The sequence below is a fragment of the Apteryx mantelli genome, chromosome 6 (assembly GCF_036417845.1).
Source record: "Apteryx mantelli isolate bAptMan1 chromosome 6, bAptMan1.hap1, whole genome shotgun sequence".
NCBI classification, from domain to species: Eukaryota; Metazoa; Chordata; class Aves; order Apterygiformes; family Apterygidae; genus Apteryx; species Apteryx mantelli.
Genome location: NC_089983.1, coordinates 43,632,654 through 43,648,314, shown reverse-complemented (window position 1 = coordinate 43,648,314; position 15,661 = coordinate 43,632,654). Strand labels below are relative to the sequence as shown.

Below are 15,661 nucleotides of genomic sequence, written 5' to 3'. Positions count from 1 at the left end.
ATTTGTAGTGCTTATGGAGAAAATATTTGCAAACTGAATGAAACTGTCATGTGGAAACATAGTAAGAAATTATGAATCCAGTTCTGCTCTTTCACCTCTCTGTATATCAGGCAAATTTCACTCAAAGTCATTGAGCTCTTCCAAATATATGTTGATAAAAAATACGCATTTGTTTCTTTTTAAAACAAAGTCACCTTCAAGCTGATTTTTTTGAGGCTCTGACTTTTTTTACATCTTTGTGAATCAAAAGTAGTTCCAATAAATGTATTTGTCACAGTGTAAACTGAGTGATAAAAGTCAATAGGCCAAAATTTGTATTTTATACATTGGATAAGTCTGCATATAACAAGAAATTCAGTTTCTTTCCAAATCATTCCTGTTTAGTATACAGAATAATCAAGTAATGACTTATTTTTCCAGACATACACAATGCAGAGTCTCAGCAGTTTATATGCTGTCAGAAGACAATAGCTGTCCCTAACATTTTAAATACACAACTCAAGATACAGAGCAGCAAACAAATGCTGTGCACAGGTCAGTACTGGTTACAAACTGGTTAAAATGCTTTTACATCCATTAAGAAATTACATAAGAGTGTAAAAGATTCAAAATGTTTTTACAAACACATTAAAGTACTCTTTCCGCAGAATGCAGGTACTATAAGTTGTTTGCCATGGTTGACATGTGCTAACAGCAATGTCTGGATTAAAACATGGATATTCACCTAATACTATAATGTAAGCCTTGTGAGTGCTAGAGATTAGTTAGAAATCCTTTGGATCATGCAATGCTAAACCAAGAACAGAACATGTACATGAACTTAATTTTGCTTCATCTGAAATGCTGTTCCGGAGTAAAGCTAGAATACTTAACACAGTGGAGATAAAATTACGCTATAATCCATTATTTGTATGGTATGTTTTAACTCTGTTCTAACCAGATTGTACAGAGTCTACATTTGAGGAGCTTGTACAAGCATGAGTGGTAGTGAGGGTATCAGGGCTAATGTATGCAGCCTACAGAAAGAAGGTAGTGAGTAGGTGGAGTTTCTTGTCTTTTTCTTGGCTAGTCTTACGATACAATCATTATATGGTGGGTTCAACTTCTATGCATAAATCAGAACAAAATCACCATGAAAATAAAAAGGAAGTAGCAGAAATAACATGTAGCCATTCATACAAATGAATGGTTTATCTTACGATGGTCGAGCTCTTGTTGGACAATGTACAAAGTGACCACCTCTAGACGTTTGGCTGAAAAGGCCATTTTTTATATTGTTTGGGAAAGGAAACAGCATGATGAGGAAGTACTTCCTTGATCCAGGCATGCCTCCAATATCCCCTAACAATGGAGTATTCTCACATTCTCAAAGTGCTGAAACTTCGGAAACACTTAAGCAGATAGGGCACCAGAGTTTCTGCTCAAAGGATGCCACTCCCTCACTTTATGTTTTGAAAGAGCTATACAGTCTCCTTTTCACAGCCATAAATCAAATGCCAACTGAAATTACAAGAGCACAGGGATTATTTCTTATAAAGTAGGCACAAATTTTTTTTAATCTTTTCTCTTTATTCTACAAATTTTCTGTCATTGTCTTAATTTCCCTGAAAATATTTTACACTTAACAGGATGAGGTTTAAAGATAATTTGTTTTAACATGAACTCTATCACAGTAAACACACCGTCCATCTCTCCACCGTTCTAGTACTAACAGGACGTAACAGACACCAATGTTGTGCTTATTGTTTCTGAAAACAAATGAAATTTGAGTAGCAGTTGATCAATGGAGATTATTAGCAGCATTTTCAAGTGTTGAATGTGAAAATCCAGATTCCAGTAAAGCTACTACTGACTTCAGAGGAGTCAGGCTTCATTCCAGATGTAGTAAACACTGATTCAAATGACCACTATCTCAAAAGGACAGGAGGCTTCAGTGAAAAACTCCTGCTGAATTCAAAGGACAGGGCATCTAAAGAGTGATGCCTCTTAAAGCATATGTCCTTATAACCCAAAACAATTAGACTGAAGATTCTGAATTCTTCTGATGTCAGCTGTAGTCAGAGAGGACCTACAAGAGATTAAAACTTTCTAATATGGAGCAGGTGGAATTGTACTGCTCAATTTATCCAAAATGAATCTATAAATAACTTTGTTTTCAGCAAAAAGGTTTTATCTTATTGAATACATGCAAGCTTTGCATACCCAGCTATCAACAGCCTGACAGTGATTTGTCTTCTGTGGCATAGTGTTTGAAAGAAATAGGTCAACATTTAAAATATTCTCATCTTTTGGAATTTGCACCAAGAACATATTGTCACCATGCAAGTATGTCAAATGAGTACATTTGATGAGGGTTTTTTTGAAGAATTACATTGTGAAGGGTTCTTTGGTTTGGTGGGTTTGGGGAGTTCTGGTTTTTTTGCTGTTAATACTCTCTTTTGTTTCTGCTATCCTCTTCTCAAAACTTCTGTTCTACTTGTTTTTTTTCATTAAAAATACACCTTTATAGATTTTTTAATGGCTCTGTTCTGTTAAAACTACACATAGCAACCTGGACAAGTAAGAAAAGATAAAGAGAGACTGTTCAAAGAATAAATACAGCCTACACAACAGTTTCTATGTCATCTTATGTGCATTTACTGTCCAACATCTGCTTTTCTGTAGACAAGAGATAAATTACTTCTATATCATATGAAAAGATTCAACTCAAAGGTGGGTTTTATTCTCAAGTTTCTTAAAGTGCAAACACAGCATATGTTTGTTTACTTTCTTGGTTCCTACTCAGCACCCCTTAATCAAGCAGATCTCCCAGTGAGAGGTCTGGATAACAAAAGGCTGACCAGACCCTTTATCTGCTTGTCAGTGTCATCAGTGAAGCCAACATAGCTGCAACAACACAGGTTGTTCATTAATTTGCTCTCGCTGCCAGGGAGCTCTCTAAGGCTATAATAAGGCTGGACAGCAATAATTATCATCAGTGAGACTCCTAAGGTATCAGCTTTCCAAAGGTGAACATGACACTCCTCAACAGCCACAACACAGAACATCTTTCCTTAGCTCTTCCCTCCTAACTATTCAACCTTTTACTGGACATTATATTTGTCACCTTTCTTGTACTTATTTTCTTTCACTTTCTTGGGGAAAATATCTAATATTTAGAATATCTTTACAAACTTTCACTCTGCCAAGTCAGTCAACCTAAGTCCATCAAAGATAGAAATGCTGGTGTCCTTAACAGCAGAAAACTAAACTAGGACCTCCATTTCCCCAGATCAACTTCATGTCTAAAATCTGCAGAAAGTAAGAGGATAATTGTGTTTTTTAATATACATGTTCTAACGTGACAGCACTAAAGAAATGTGTCTTGGCAAAATTAGGTTCATTACAAGCCTAAAATCTATTATTCAGTTAGTGCTTTGGGGCAGAAATTACATCTCTCATACAAGTGTAAGTGCACTGCTGCAACTCAATACATGAATGTATTGATAAAAGAAGCTAGAGTATCTAACATGAATTAAAGGGGAAAAAGGATTGTTGTACCAAGTCATGGCTTCATGTCAGATTTATTTGACATCAAAGTAGATTTAACAAGTTCCTGCCCTGCTTTTCCCCTTACTATTTACTGCCTTCCTCTCTATCCGCTTTCCTTTCAGTTCAGTCCTGCCCTCCCTTCTTGCTTGCTCTCTTTCTCCCAAACCCCAAATTTTCTTTAACCATGCTATCTTACATGGAACTGGGCCCTAATGATGCACTGACAAAAGACAGTTGAGCTGATCTAACAGTCTCCAGGGCCAGAAAGGATAACCTCACACCTCACAACCCCTTTCCTTCTCTCCTTTCTCTTGACTATGCATGCTCCCGAGCTCTGCTGCTCTCGTGTCTCCCTGGCAAGCAGTTCAGCTCTCAAAGGCTGGAGTTTCACAGGAATTTGAGGCAATCTAATAGTTTGCTCTGCTGGGAAAGGTCTCTTGACTGCCTGCCTCCCTCCATCCCTCCCTCTTCTAATTCTTCCATTTCAGATCCTCAATCCTCTCCCATTCTTAGTCCTGTGATCCTGTCTCCTACCTTGTATTAGCTATGGAATCAGTCAGACCTTCCTTTGAATTGATTTAACTGTCTAAATAGGCAGACAGTATCTTTTTTTGTGATTTATTTTACGCCATTTTAATGAAGTCAATCAGCTCACAAAGAGGGCTGACAATGGCCAGCTAAGAACAAAAAAGTAAAGAGGCAGGCACATGGTTCAGAGAGGAAAGAAAAGCGGTAACAGATTTTTCTTTCAGCAGCAATGAGCTGTTCCTTTGACTCACTGTGTTTTGTGAAGCCCTCCACCCACAGTAAATAAACTTGCAAAATAAAGTGAACAGACTTCAGCCAGCTCAGTGAACTGAACTGGCTCCCTAGGAAGCCAAATGAGAACCTGAGTAATCGCAAGAGACAGGGTGGAAGCGTGCACCTGGAAGCTGTGGGGGAAGGAAGGTACTGGGACCCTGCCTTTGGGGAGCAGCAAGGTGTTAGACTGGTTTAGCTATCTTGTCAAAAATTCCCTAAGTAAACAGTCAAACTGTTAAACAAACATGAAGCAGTACTCAGGTAGAGGCTGAGAGGTTAAAAAGGTGTGGAAAGAGTGAGAAGCCCCACTTAGAGGGAAGCGAGCCCTGCTTCCTCCATAACCAAATCACGATTACCTGCTGACTACCAGACAGTTGCCCTGGAGAGGACTTTTCCTCGAAAGAAGATTCAGGGAAGAGGTCTTGAATAACAGGATTTTAAACTAAAGAGATCTGTAATAGAATGATTACTTTAAACTACAAAGAGAAAATCGGATGGGATAATCCTGTTCCTGATTATAACTTCTACTGCTCATCAGATCTAATGTATCTATTTGTTAACACACATTTTAAGTCTATATTTGCATTTGGTCCATAGGACTTCTTCAATGTGATGAATGTTTTTTTAAAAGCAGAATCCTTTAAAAGTAGAGAGCAGTTTTTCTCCCATTTAGTAACTTTAAACTTTAGCAGGGCTTCCTATTAAAAAAAAAAAAAGAGTAAAGCATTTCTTTTAAGTATTACACTGTGATTCTCTCCTTCCTATAATTAATCTAACCATAAAAGAGAGAAGAAATTGTCTCTTAGTATGAAATCAGCTTAGGAAAAAACATTAAGTCACTGCCTCAAACCCAAACTTAGCTCCACAGAAGAAATGCAGTCAGCACAACTATGCTGAAGCCAAACTAAATACACTTGGACCATACGGTGTGAATGTGTGGAGCTCTATGTCTCTCCTAACATTCTGTAATGAAGGGGAGAGCCTGGCAACCGCACAAATATTCAGAGTAGTGTACATCAATCAAACAGGCTAACCGTACTTGAGGCGGAGAGTAAATAGCCAACTGAGCCGTGAATCCTTGAATCTACTCACTCGGTCTTCTTCCTGCAAGCTAATACGAAGGGAGTATTAAGAAGGGAGTATTAAGAAACTTTGTTCTCATCGAGCACTTTGTGGATAGTCCCTAATAAAAACCGTGACAGATGAAGGCTACAAGATCCTTCATCTGTGATATTTAAGAACCACTCCACTACCCAGGTGTTTGAAAAAGATCCTGTTCATTCATTTAGCAGTTTCAGAAACAAGTAAAAATCAGAACACAGATTTTTGCATCTCTTTAAATTACTTCCAGTTTCTGAAGCCAATCCATTTTAAAATTCTCAGTTCTTTGTAATGCACATTATCCTACACATATTCTTTCAGTTCTTTGCCAAAATGGGGCCCATTATGCCCTCCACAAGCCACCAAAAGAAAAAAGTGATTTACCCACCTCCTCCCTCCTATTTATCAGTATCCACTGCTAGCTCTGTCCCAGTAGGGAACTGCTTTATGATTTGGGACATGGTCACCAACTAGTAATGATCACCATCAGGCAACATTTACATAGAAAATTGATGTAGGCAGCCAGTTATCCTTTCTATTGTTAAATCTTCAGTGGTAACAGTTACTGTATGCAGGATTTTAAGTACTGTCATCTGTTTTTCCAGAAGAAAATATGTAGTCATATTTCACTTGCTCAGGCAGTCTTTAGCTGGAAATAACAGAATTATTAGAAAGCCTGTTAACACTTCAGTAACACATACAGACACCAGTTTCCCTATACACCTACTACCATATACAAGCATAAAAAAACACCCACATAAATCATTCCATTTACTGAAAAAATGGCAGTTAACTCCATCTAAAGAAACTGAACCTGTTCCAGTGCTTTGCAATTGTTAAGATCATTTGCTGTTGTACAACAGGAGAGTCAGCCACCATCAAATCACTTAGCATCTCCAACCGCTGGCAACACACGTAACAGACTGGTAAAATCAGGCTATCAGAATTCAGGACCTCGAGTCACCCTTTCTAAAAAGTGCATGGAACAGTTAAACACATAGAAGCAGGATTTACAAAAGCCATTGTGCAGAGAGGGGCATTGCCTACACTTGCCAATGGGAAAAGCGGAAGGAAATAACAAGACCTAAGTCAAACCCTGCAAGGACAAAGAGGGTGCATCCACATGACACAGTGTACGGTATTGAAACGCTTGAACCAATGCTTGACTGAGCTGACAAGCGTTACTCTTCGGTGATATGAATTAATTCAGAAATCAATAGAGCCACAGAGGCAGCTGGGACTACCTGTCTCTTATAATCCTGAGTGTCCTGACCATTGGGCTACAGAATCAGTCTCTTTCTGATTCAGTGAGTATTTATTTATACAAAGTTAAACAATTCCAACATGAGTGACAGGACAGAAGCACCCCATCAGCTACAATAGCATGGTGATTAAGCACCCACCCAGGAAAGAGCGCGCTCTCTCAGACTGCAAGGAAACCCGAGCTTATGCCCCAATGTCCCTTGACAACAAGGGACATTTTTCTGGCAAGAGGACACCTCCTCCTCCTCTTCAGTATGCTTTGTATGGTATTAAGTGTGTGTTTTAAAAAGCACCTATAGGAGTAAAGACTGTCTTTGAAAAAAGCTGGGAAATGCTTTGTTTATGACTTCTGCTGGGGGTGAGGGTGATCACCTTTGTCATTCAGTACTATCAAGACTTAAACAGCTCTGTACATTACCAGCAGCAGATATTTAGGTACTTACATCTGTTAGGATTAGGCAAGAGTTTTTTAAGCTTTCTATTTAGATTTAAATGTCAAAATCACTGGCAGAAATCTATATTTCTCTTGTTAATCTAGCTGAAAGTAAATAAAGTCCAGAACACTACAGAACTCTGTCCCACTTTAGAAAAATAGAGCTGCAGAAGATATTCACACCCCAGTAATTCAAGCTGTACGCCAGACATAATATAACTACAGCACATTTTCCTTCCTTCTCTTTCCATAAAACTCTGTAAATGAATGGACAGCTCATCCTAATGGGCTCTTCAGCCACTGAGGTATACTTAATCCTGAATCAGCAAAACTTGATAATAACTCTCAGCTGCCTGAAATGAAATTATTTTCTGAAGACTGGACTTAATCCAACCAAAGGTCAGTAGAAATAAAAAATGCTGTCAGCTCAGGACTTAATGATATATTCCTACCTCTGTAGGCCTATAATTTCTTTAGGTACCTAAGAGGTCATGTCAATCCTAATGTCTCCCAGTTCTATGAACGCAACCATAAGCCCCTTTTAAATCAGATTACAAATGATTATTACAACTCTAAATCAAGGGAAAAGCCCACCATTTTCTCTAATTGGAAAGGCTAATTTAATTATAATTCTTTTCTTTCCAGATGCTTTGTATTTATTCTATTATATTACAATAGACATTCAGGGTTTGTGGAAAAGAAACAGTTAATTGTTTATGACTTGGAAAGGATGAAAAATTAGTTCATATACATTGGGGTATCCATACTTCAGTCACACTTTTATTGTTGTTTTGGAATTGCAGGTATCTTCATATACAGTGCATTATGGTTTCACTACGACTTTAAAGTAGCTGAGAAGATTGCATAACTGGACAGCTTATGCTGTTCTAATATTTTTGAAAGATCTTATCCCTTCCAGAACAGGAAGTTAATAAAACCAGCTGAAGCAAAAAGCTAATATGCAAGATTTACAAGTCAGTAAGCACAAAGTGGAAAATGGTCAATACCAGTATGATTTTGCACTGAATCAACATACATTGACATAGCCTCCGAAGTGAATCCTACCAACAAACTCATCTTGTCTTATTAAAATGATTGCTGTATCTAAATTATTTTTGTCAAAAAGAAGCAGCTTTTCAAATATTAAAGGAGCTAAACCCATATTTTGTGTATCTTTATTGAATCCAGTGTTTAATTATTTATTAGATATTAAATGTGTAACATCTATGTAAGAAGACTGACATATGCTAGGACCTTTGACTCTGATATACGAAAACTGCCTGCTGAGTTGCGATCTATCTATAAATTCATTAGATAAATATAAGTAAATACCATCAGTATTCCTTTAAGTCTTTGCTTCCCTAGAGATGAAAATAATGCTTGTACAAAGAATACAACACTGACTGTATGAATGGATCCCTTTTGTCTTTGAACTAATAAAATTACATTTTATGTCTTCTTAACTTTTTAGTGGGTGGCTTTCACAGTTTAAGGATTTCACAGTCTAAAGGCTAATTCTTCATTCTTCTCTTAAGCTGTTTCTGAGACTCTGCCAATATTACAGAAAATTATAGTGGCATAACTACCTATATTTTTTTTCATCAGTATAAATTCTGTAGGCAGAATCTCAAGTAAGAACTTTCTTCTGGAAAGATATATTGTCTGTCTTCCTTGTTCATACACACAAGCACACATGCATACACACACAAATCCAGCTGATTACACTTTGAGTCGTAATCTTATACTTGGTAAGAAAACTTTAACCTCATTTATCTCATTGTCTGTACTCCTGACTTGGAACCCTTTTAAAATTTGCTTCTCCAGCTGTTTAGCATTCTACTCTATAATAAAAAATCTCTATAATAGAAAAGCCCAAATACTCCCTAGAAAGAAGAGCCTGTTGCCTATATAAAATATTTCTTTTTCTCAGCTAGATACCAAAGGTAGTATTTAGAAAGATAAAGACAAGGATCAGAGTAGTAATATGATTCTGTAGTGAAACTATAGAGCCTTGCCCCACAACAGTTCTTTTTTCTCTAGATATCCTTTAGTGAAAACAATTTTGATTCACCAATGAGGATATAGGTTACAACTTTGCAATAGAAAAGGAGCAGTTCATAGGCAAGTGTGCAAGGTCTTAACTTGTGCCCATCCTCACTACTGATATGGTATAATCTTCCAAATAAGGCTGCATATATAGCAGTATATCTGCAGAAACTAGAGAAGCAGACATGTGCCAAGTGCATCAAATAGCGTTCTTTGCCTGAGTAGGTCCCATAGTGACATGCATGCAAAAGAACTCTTGCTTTTTCAAAAAGCAATCCTGAATAAAAACTCTTCTCATTCAAGATAGAGGCCTTAAGGAACATCCTGCATGTTAACAAACATCTTCAGATAATGCCTAGTTTGATGCTCATTTCCTAGTTATTCACAGACTCTCTTAAATGGAGCTCTTTCACTTCTGCAGCTTAGCCTAAGGAAATCCTGCAAGAACAATGTGTGACTGAAATACACACAGGTTTCCCAAATGGTAGCAAGACCCATTGATGCTGCTTCAGATAGGACCAAGACAGCAAGCTATAATACAAGCTTAACAAGAAAGGGACTTGTTTGTATAGGACTGATTTGGATCCAAGCTTTTTTCCTTTCAACTCATAGTGTATTATGTAAGGGCCCTTCAGCGAAGAAGACATCTTGCTGCCAAACTACATTACCTTTCCTCAAGTACATCAGTAGCTGGAATTTCAAACCCACCTATGCAGTTGTTTACTCCCCAAATAAGCCTTCCCATAACAGTCACTGTCTTTAGTAACTTAGTAGTCTGAAATCTCCTTTCAACTGCTGAAGGTCTGATAACAGAAAGAGAGGCCTCAAATACTCTCTCTCTAAAATCACATCACCTTGCACCATGGCAATGACACAGTTTTGTTAATTAGGGTTAATTTATTGCTGTATAAGATGTCTGGTTTGGTGCTTCTGGAGCCTGTACAACCTGTACACATTTCCAGAACAAGTGCAGCACCGAGGGTGTTACTGATTTCCTAGGACTATCTCTGTAAACAAGGAGACAACCTTAGAACCCCTGGATTACCCAGCTCTCCTGCTTAGGTCATCCACAGGGTGTAATTCCTTCCAGCATATGCATACCTTTCCGTTGCAAAACAGATTTAGACCATTAATTCATTTCAAAGTTAACACTAGATGGATGGCTTTCAACTATTTCCAAGACAGATTACTTTTGGATCTCTAAAAGAAATAGCTCTGTATCCGATTACAAGATTTCTGAGCCAATCAATCTTCCTCCTTTTCTTCTTTATTTCTACAGGTTTATATACCGTCTTCTCTAGTCACAGTCTTGTAAAAAGCAGTTGCTAGTACATTTTCTAGTCAGAGCATCCCTAATGAGTTCTTTATGCTATTGCTTTTCTTATTTTCTTATTGTGCTTACTGCACAGTGTTTCCTCAACAAAGGGTGTACACAATATTTTTGTATTCACAGCAGGCATTGCGCACCACACAGCACGGGGTATGTATTAATGGAGATAGCTGATTATCAGGCTTCTCCAGAAGTAATCATATTGATCAGCCAAGCAACTCATAAAATACTTTAAAGTCTAGATTTCTTTTTCTGTTTTTATTTGTGAAAATACATTATTTCTCTGTTGAGATGTTTACATCACATGGTTACAGGAAAGTTGTATTTCGACTGAAACAAAGACAGGAAGTGTATGATAAAGAGAAACAGTAAAATTAAATTAAATTTTCAGCAAAAAATAAATTATTTTTAAAATGAAGGTATTTATGACACATTATCTCTAGCCATGAAGAAATGAAAAATAGCAGTCCATCCAGTAACTGATTTCAGGGGTTTCACATACAGGCAAATATTGTTATCAATTCAGATAAGATAAATCATTTAGCAGTAAAAACAAAGTATAGTAAAGATTATATGCATTAAATAGACAATATTATAACTTTGTCACTAAAATTATTAATAATCAAGCTCTTCAAACACAACAGAATGGTTCAGTGAAAACACTACTTTACTCCAATTTTATAAAAAAGGCAGAACTAAGGTACGATGTTTCTCTGTAGCAAATCTCAAAAAAATCAAGTATCCCAGTCACCGTAACCTCACTCATATTCTTAAACAGAAATGAAGAACACGAGACTAGAACTTTATCCAAACACCTGCTAAAATCAGTGGGGACTCTCACTGGATTGACAGGCTTTGGGTCAGGATACTAATGCAGGGCCTCTTACACACTGGCTTTTTTACTGCCATCACAGCTACCTGAATAATTCTAATTAACTGTTTCAGATAGTTGAGGCTTTTCAGAGGAGTCATTACCATGTGTGCTCTGCGTGAGTTAAGTGATGTGCTGAGCAAGAGTGATGCATTTTAAAATGAAGTATCAGGCTGGAAAACTAAAACAATGAGTCACTCAGAAAATAGTGGGTATACCCCATGTTTGTCCTCTGTCTTCTTACACATAAAAGACATGCTTTTGAGCATGTTTGTTCAAACTTTAAAATGTATTCAGCTATAAACTTGATTTCAGAATCTCACATTTGCAGTTATAACCCAGCTATATTTACAAAAAGCAATGCTCATCTGTCCATCAGGCGCTACTAAGAGCATCTTTGGTTGTTATTGCTGTTGTTTTTGAATATAGCTGAGCTATTTGCCTTAAGTAAAAAAAAAAAGTGGCATCTGTACGTAATTTCCATGCTCACTTGGCACCACTACCTCCTTTTGATGACAGTCTGTACTGTTTCCCTTTTTTCTTCTAGTCACTCCAGCTGCAGGACCCAGATGTCAAACTCAGGAATGTATCTTTTCCTGGCAGTGATATCTGATTCTGTTGTTGGCACCTCTGCTGGTAGCTGTTCTGAAGCTGTCTCTGCGGTACAAGCTTAAACCGCATACAGCCTTTTTTATCTATACACTCAAATCTTTTCGGTTGCTTTCAAAATGGGAACTGAATATTGTAGATTTATCTAACTAAAGATTCCATTATTTATTATATTGGTTGTGCATTAATTTCATAGCAGCTCTCATGCTTCTGCAACCAGAAACTGCGTGTAGGAGGCAAGAGGAAGGCTTCCAAAAGTGCTAATGAGACATCAGTGATAGTTGCTTAGTTTTAATAACTGATCCAAAAGAAGAAATTATAAGTATAAAGCAATCAAAGGATAAATGATGAAAGGAAAGAGGAAAAATAGAAAGAAAAAGACGAAGAAAGAAATTAATTAAAAAGAAACAAACAGCAAAGAGGCAGGGGAATAAAATATGTTAAAATTGTCTAAAAACATTCTGCCACCTGTCTCTAAAATGTTATGAAGTTCTTTAAAAAAGAACCAAGGGAAGACGTTCTTTCCAATTAGAACCTTTCTTTAATTTTCTCTTTCTCTCAGCTTCATGCTTTCCTTCTCAGATCTTTTGCTGCAATATTTGATTCTCCATCACACAGACAAGGTGTTTGTCTCCTAGGGGCTGTGCTGTAGCTCACTCACATATGATGACTGGTCTGGAGCACTGAATGAGTCAAGCAGCTTACATCCTCCCAGAAGCACAGGATAACACCTGTGTGCTTCCTCTGCTTTAGTCTATGTGACAAATCCATTTTCCTGTTAACAGATCCCCTAAAGAAAATACAATATGTTCCCCTTGCCCTCAACGGCAATATTAATTCTCCTGTGTAATAAACATAATTTTGAGACAGCTTCTATCATATAAATATTACAGTTGCTTTACAGTAAGATGCACATACAGTTACTACAACTTATAATGACAAAATAAAAGAGGGCATATTAATTAACAAACTGCATAGTGAAGAAACTAGCCAGTGATAGGCTAGGAGAGCTAACTCACAGGCTGAAAGAAGAGAGGATAATGGCTGAATCCATTAAAGAGATAAAGCAATGGTAAGTGGTGTATAACCCCTGTGAGGTAGGTAAGCAGACTGGAAAGTTTAGAGATAAGACAATATTAATACTTAGCACCTGTATTATCTTGAGAGCTTACCCAATCTCTCTATCTGTTGTAATTAGTTCATCGCAATATATCTGTTTGATGTTGAACAGTGAAGCAATAAAGTGTACATAATGCATGTTTTACAAATGAAAGAACTATGACCAAAAGTTTAAAGCTTCAAATCTTAAAAAGTCATCTCTGACTGGGATCCAGAGTTTGAGTGCCAAGTTTGGGATATACACATCACCTGTTCTCTAACAGTATTTAGTATTCATTAATACAAAATAAACAAGAGCAGCCAGGGCTGCAGGTTGGCACTGCACCTTTCTGAGGCCTACAGTGTACCAAATTAGGCAAGAAAAAGGTAATGACAACGTTTCGAAAACTTAAATTTTTGATAATACCCTTGGCAAAAAAGAGAATCAACTTGTAATCCAGGATTACAACTTTTTTACCAGAATTCAGACATTTACTCAAATGAATAATTGTATTTATTTTGGTATTCAGTCCAGTAAGATGCCAACATCATAATTCTTATTCATCACTAATGTATGATTATGTGCACCACAGGTGTGGAATGGCTTCTGCATGAGGAATAATAAAACACAAAGGAGTCTACAGCATCTAGATAGACAGATAGACTGATCAATATTTGCAGCATTAAGAGGGTAAACAGAGCAGAGGGAGTGTACAATCATATTGAGATAAAAGCTGGGGGGCATCAGGTTAAAAACCAACACAAGGAGGTATTGCTTCATACTAAACAGTAAATCTGTAAAATTAAAAGATATGAAAAGTTTATATGTATACAAAAAAGGATATGACAAATTAATGGAAGAAAATCCAGCAAGGACAATTAAATGCAAAGAGGCTATGTTTGGCTGAAGAAGTTCCTGAGCTGAAAATCACTGGAGGCTGGGACAGCATGTCAGAGAAGTATCACTAAATGTTTATTCTCTTCCTATATTCTTTTTTATACTCTGATGCTGGCCAGTGCCAAGGAGACAAGACACTGGTCTAGATGAACCTTTGGTCTGACCCAGTGTTCTTATGTTCAGCTTTTGACATTTGAAAAGTCCTACTGAAATCAGCAGGATGTTTAAATTCTTACACAAGTCTGAACATCCAGCATTTTGTAGGAACAATGATGAGAAAGAGTGACTCACTGGAAGAGAGAAAGATATGGGAAGTGAAGAGAAACTCCAAAAGCAGAGAGCTTCATGAAACCGTAGAGGTCAAAACTAAAAAAAATAATAATAATAAAAATAAAAGTGAGCAGCTTAGAGAATGAGTTTGTGAGTTCTATGAGAGAGGATAGAACAATTTCATGAAAAAGCATAGAGAGCAGGAATACAGCTCTGCTTCAGATTTGGCACTGGATGGAAAGGAAACAAAGCTAAGAGACTGATGGCAAAACTGCATTCCTGTAGTGAGACTGCGGCATGATTGCTGCCCTCCTATTCCGGACAACAGGACTCAGGGTTTGCTTCTTAATTACTGCTTACTCGGAGTATCCAGCTTCAGCAACTATGTCTGACTTCCAGCACCAATAATTTGTATCTCTAAAAGGAATGTCCAGATATGTACCCTCAATCACTAGCCATTTCTGAACACGCATTCTTAAAGATTTAGGGACTTACAAAAGCTGCAACTGCAATAGGTATCACAGCTGAGACTAACACATAGCTACAGACTGTGGGAGCATGCAGTGTCCATAGTTAAAAGCATAGGGATGGTGACAGGCAGGCTAGTCAATAAGGCAGGCAACTGAGTGTGAGAAGACTAAGATAAATTCCAGCATTTTGGTCCTGAAGATGAAAATAAAGGACACTGTAAGAGTAGTGGCCAGGCCAGAGACACAGACAAAGAAGACATTTTACTCCAGGAGAAAAGGTATGGTAGACTTCCACCACAACAAATACATTATACTTACCTCAAAAATAGTTAATTTCCGTAAGCATGGAAATTTCCAAGAAATTATTCTTACAGTTCATGCTACAAACCAACTTATGGAAATTAGGTGCTTTTTGGAGTTTGTGATCAAAGTGTTAGAAACAATCAGTTACACTTGTAAGTGTGAAAACTTAAAATGTTAGCATACAAATGGAAAAAGCAAAGCATGTCTTTAATTACCTATTTTGCATGTAAAAGTCAGAACTGTGACACCTTATCACAAGCGAGATTAGAGCCAGCACACAAGCAAAGGCAATGGGTTTGGAACTACTAAAGACATTATCATATTCTTCCATTTACGACCATTTTTTGAATACAGCAGGATTTCATACAAATGGGGCAAAGCAAAAAGTACTTAAGCAAGCCAGGTTGTCTAAGAACTTGGCCTCCAGCATCTCTGCTCTCTGTAAGCAGAATTTCTTTCCTTCTAAGTCTACTATCCAACTACTTATTCACATTGTTTGTGTAAATACCAAGTGTTCAAAACAGTAGTGCCCTTTTTGCCTCCATAATGCCAGGAGAACCTAACCACAGGTTTCTGCACACACAGGCACAAATAGGTAGACTGTGCTCTCCATCCTTCAGTTGCTTTCAGCTTCAAT

General features: G+C 37.3%; 1 long non-coding RNA gene across 3 annotated transcripts in view; it reads right to left on the bottom strand.

The window, feature by feature from the left end:
- The window catches only part of LOC136992321 (uncharacterized), a 75,531-nt gene that overhangs the window by 28,726 nt on the left and 31,144 nt on the right, over nucleotides 1–15,661 (bottom strand). The window lies entirely within an intron of this gene.